Genomic DNA, 5,278 nt, shown 5'->3' on the forward strand with positions numbered 1-5,278 from the left:
CCACCCTCACTGTGAATACAAAATCCCCTCTCCCCCTCCCTCACTGTGAATACAGTACCCCTTCTCCCCGACCCTCACTGTGAATACAGTATCCCCTCTCCCCCTCCCTCACTGTGAACACAGTGTCCCCACATCCCCCACCCTCACTGTGAGTACAGCCATAGATGCCCACATCCCATGAGTGAGTGAAAAATGACAAGAGGTAATAGCAGCACTGAGCCTGTCTGTAGGAGTTCAAAACAGCTGGGAATCATGGAAGTGATTCATAAAGCTTATGAAGATGACAGAGAGTCACATCAATGCTATAGGAGACCCCCCCCCACCCGCCCCCATACAGAAGAGCGTGAGGATTGCAGATGCTGGAGATCAGAGTCAGAAGGTGTGGCACTGGAAAAGTACAGCAGGTCAGGCAGCATCCAAGGGACCCCTTTTGCCTGCTTCCCCCACCCCCACACACACATTCCTGATGAAGAGCTTATGCTCGAAATGTCTACTCTCCTGATTCTCGGATGCTGCCTGACTCACTGTGCTTTTCCAGCATCACACCTTTCGACTCTAATCCGTTGCACATTCAGAATTATTCAGCAAGTGCTGTCCAGGTGTGGACTCACACCTAATGTTGGACGCTGTGCAGGAAACTTTGCAAGTGTGGGCTGGTTGGGGATGGTCAGCACTTTGTTTGTTGCAAACAGCTGAAGGGATGTGCCGTTTGATACAATCAGTCAGCCTTTGGGACTTCTCGCCAGCCTACACCGACCCTGAAATTCATATCGATCTTAATTATTTGAGTGAGAGGCAGAATGTCTTTTTGGCAGTCCCCTGTTAGTAACAAAGACCACATTGGGTTGCTGGAATCAGTGCGAAACTGGTTGCTTAGAATGCGTGCAAGACAGAAAAAATTGACAAATTATATATTTTTCAGCACTATTTATATACTTTCTCTGAGACATTTATAAATACAGTGACAAGATAAGGTCCAAGTAGCGATCCCTGAGGGAAATTGCTTCCTGATGATTCTGCATTCAAATCAATTCCCGACTCATGTCAAATCCATGCTCCCTCTTGTGGCTAGTCATGGTCATCCTTGACACCTTTTCCTCCAGTTTTCTGTCCTTTCGAGGGAAGTGAAGAGTCAGGATAAGCTGCTCATTTGTCCTCAAGGTTAACTGTCTGCAATGCAGAGTGATTGCTGCTGCACTGAGCCAATTCCACTGCCTGAGGTGCCTGTTAACAGGAGAATATTGTGTGGAAGGGTGTATCAATTCCATTTGCACCTTATATGTGCAGGAACGTTCCCAGGGCACTCCTGGTGGTGGTTTGTGAAATCCCCCACCCATTCTACGTTTCACACCCTTGCCACCCTCAGTGCTTCCTGAGCTTTGTTCAACGTGGAGGAGGACCAGTGTGTGATAAACAGTAGAACATATCCTTGCCCATATTTAATGTGATGCCATGAGACTTCATGGAGTCCGGAGTCAATGTTGAGGACTCCCAGGGCAACTCCCTCCTGACTGTATGCCACTGCGCCGCCACCTTTGCTGGGTCTGTCCTGCCAATGAGGCAGGAATGTATCCAGGGATGGTGGTGCCTGGGACATTGTTTGTGAGGTATGATTCCGTGAGTATTAGGCTGTTGCTTGACTAGGCTGTGAGCTACGTCTCCCAGCATTGGTACTGCCCCAGATGTTTGGAGGACAATGCAGGATTGACAGTGCTGTTTCTGCCATTGCCTTTTCCAGGTGAGACATCGTAGCAATTGAAAAAACTGTGTGGCTGGGCCATTTCAGAAGGCAGCTGAGCGTCATCCACATTGCTGTGGGTCTGGAGTCACGTGTAGGCCAGACCAGATGAGGATGGCAGATTTCCTTCCCTGAAGGACATTAATGAACCAGACGGGTCTCTTTCCTTGGCAAGCAACAGTTATTTCATGGTGGTTATTGAATTGAAATTCCACCATTTGCCGTGGTGTGGTTTGAACCCGGGATCCCAGAACATGATCTGAGTTGCAGAATGAATAGCCCAGCAGCGATCCCCATTCAGCCATTGCCTCTCCCACCTATTTCGTTTTCTGGAAGTGCTTTGAGTTGAGCTGTCAAGACCATTTCATCCTTTTGTCATCAGACTCTCACAGAAACAAAGGAAATAGGAGCAAGAGTAGGCCATTCAGCCCCTCAAGCCTGCTCCACCATTCAACATGATCATGGCTGATCATCCAACTCTGTCCCCTGCTCCTGCTCTCTCCCCATACCCTTTGATCCCTTCAACCCTAAGAACTATATCTATCTCCTTTTCAAAGAAAAAAGGTTGAGTGCTTCAGCAAAGAACTGTAGTTTTTCATTCTGTTTAACCCTGTTTATCTGTCCATGCTGCCAGACTTGCTGAGTTGCTCCAGTGTTCTCTTTGTTTCAGATTTCCATCGTCTACAATATTTTGCTTTTATTTGAGTTTCGGTTGTATTTGGAACTTCAGCCTTGCTGGTTTTAAGTAAGGTACAGTTAGAAATCTCGATTATCTTGAAAGAAGTTACGTCCTAATCAACAGAAAAGTTTGCTCTGTCTTGGCGGCTAATGCCTATCTGCAGATCTGTCCAACTGCCTATCACTGATGCTGCTGAAGGATGAGGAACTGTCCCTTCTTCAGAATTCTCTAATGTCTAAATCAATTGTCAGGTTGGTCTTCAACTAGTTTTCCAAATATCTACCATCAAGGTATTGGAATCACAGTTTTATAGACACATGATGTGACCATACCTCAAGATAGGTGTTTTACCAGAAGCAGTAATGCTTGTGTTATCTCTTGTAATATAAGAAACTAGGCGTGTGTGCTATTGTGGGCAACATTTAACATTGCATGATGGGAAAAAAATTGGTCAATTCCCAAGTTATAATTCAGTAAGTTAAAAGACGAAAGGTCAGAAACAGCTTTCAGGACCAGGCTGAATGTAAACAAATTCCATAAGTTTGATAAAACTTCAGTCATCTTTCACACTGCTCCTTGTATATTTCGAACTGCAGATCTTAGCCTAACCAAAATTGAATTGAATTGAATTGAATAGTCATGTGTACCAAGGCAGAGTGAAAAGCTTTGTCTTGCGAGCTTAGGTCCATATAATAGAAACAGACTTATGGAATGACACAAACTATTAATTTTTTTTAAACTAAGGTTCAGTGTTACAGGTGAAACACATTTCATGATATTTTAATGCATATAATGTGCTCCTTTCCTTTTGTAAGGCGTGAGATGTAGAAGGGAAACAGGGAATGGATTGGAACCCTCCTCTTCCCAAGTCTCAGCCAAATTGCTGTGTATTTGTAATAAAGGCTGATCATTGTCAGTTCAATTGATTTTTGAGTATTGTTGATTTATTTTGCTCTCACAGATGCCTCGCTAATTAAATCCTGATACAACATTTGGTGCTGTGAGTGGAAACCAAATAACCTGGGTGAATTCTGTCAAGGACTGAAGAAGCGATCTGGCCGCAGCCAAGAGGTAAGAGAGGGAGGGCTTTTCCCACCTTGGTTCATCTCTCTCCCTTGGCTGACCGCTGCGATCTCTCATCCCTTGCAGAGGACACTAGCAGGTGAGGGTTTCCAATTCAAAATTCTAAATATTCTTCAGTGGACTGTGATTGAGCGGAGTGGATTAGGGATCAAAGAAATTCGCGCTGGGATTTTTTTTAGTTTTTTTGAAGTTTTTAAGAAATCAGAGAGCTTTTACTTTTCAGCTTGTGTCCGTATCTCTGATTGTTTTTGGTACCAGGAATACCAAAGGCCTTAGATAAAACTGAGAATAATTCACCGTTAACCTTTATGTGTTCTAACTTTCCAGAGCATGAGTGGAACTTGGGTCAGTTGTCAATAGCATGGCATAATAAATTGGACAAAGACGCCTGGCCACTGGAGGGCACCTGGGACATAGAAAGTTCCAAATACACCGAAAAACAAATTTGGTTGAAAAATACTGGTCCTAAATGGAAAACTGGGTGCAGGAATCCATTAGGCACCACGAGAACTCACGATTGATGAGTTGGACGGATAATGCTCGAAAAAGAAATATATCAGAATAGTCAAACGGTAAACTCAAAGATTGGGAAACATTGAAATTTGAGTGTGCACGCTGCAGGATTCGAAAAATCAGATCTGAGAGAAAGCAGCTGAGAAACGAACAGTTAAACAGCAGGCAAAATGGGATAATAAGGACACATCAAAGGGAGATCCCCCCAAGTTCATTTGGCATGCCAGTCTTTCCTGGTTCAAGTGGTACAGATCTTTAACAAGCCCCTCTCCTCCTCCCCCACCCCCACTCCCAGCCCCAGCCCCGACCCTACCTTCCACGTCTGCTTCAGCTGTCATACAACCTCCACTCCCGGCACCTTCCCTTGCAACCCACCAACCCAACCTCCACTCCCGGCACCTTCCCTTGCAAGACTCCCTTGTCAGATCCATACCCCCCACCAACCCAACCTCCACTCCCGGCACCTTCCCTTGCAAGACTCCCTTGTCAGATCCATACCCCCCACCAACCCAACCTCCACTCCCGGCACCTTCCCTTGCAAGACTCCCTTGTCAGATCCATACCCCCCACCAACCCAACCTCCACTCCCGGCACCTTCCCTTGCAAGACTCCCTTGTCAGATCCATACCCCCCACCAACCCAACCTCCACTCCCGGCACCTTCCCTTGCAAGACTCCCTTGTCAGATCCATACCCCCCACCAACCCAACCTCCACTCCCGGCACCTTCCCTTGCAAGACTCCCTTGTCAGATCCATACCCCCCACCAACCCAACCTCCACTCCCGGCACCTTCCCTTGCAAGACTCCCTTGTCAGATCCATACCCCCCACCAACCCAACCTCTACTCCCGGCACCTTCCCTTGCAAGACTCCCTTGTCAGATCCATACCCCCCACCAACCCAACCTCCACTCCCGGCACCTTCCCTTGCAAGACTCCCTTGTCAGATCCATACCCCCCACCAACCCAACCTCTACTCCCGGCACCTTCCCTTGCAAGACTCCCTTGTCAGATCCATACCCCCCACCAACCCAACCTCCACTCCCGGCACCTTCCCTTGCAATCAACACGGACATCTACTACAAACCGACCGACTCCCACAGCTACCTGGACTACACCTCCTCCCACCCCGCCCCCTGTAAAAACGCCATCCCATTCTCCCAATTCCTTCGTCTCAGCCGCATCTGCTCCCAGGAGGACCAGTTCAAAATACGCACAACACAGACGGCCTCCTTCTTCAAGGACCGCAATTTCCCCCACGACGTGA

Source organism: Chiloscyllium plagiosum, chromosome 3, assembly GCF_004010195.1.
Source record: "Chiloscyllium plagiosum isolate BGI_BamShark_2017 chromosome 3, ASM401019v2, whole genome shotgun sequence".
Taxonomy (NCBI): Eukaryota; Metazoa; Chordata; class Chondrichthyes; order Orectolobiformes; family Hemiscylliidae; genus Chiloscyllium; species Chiloscyllium plagiosum.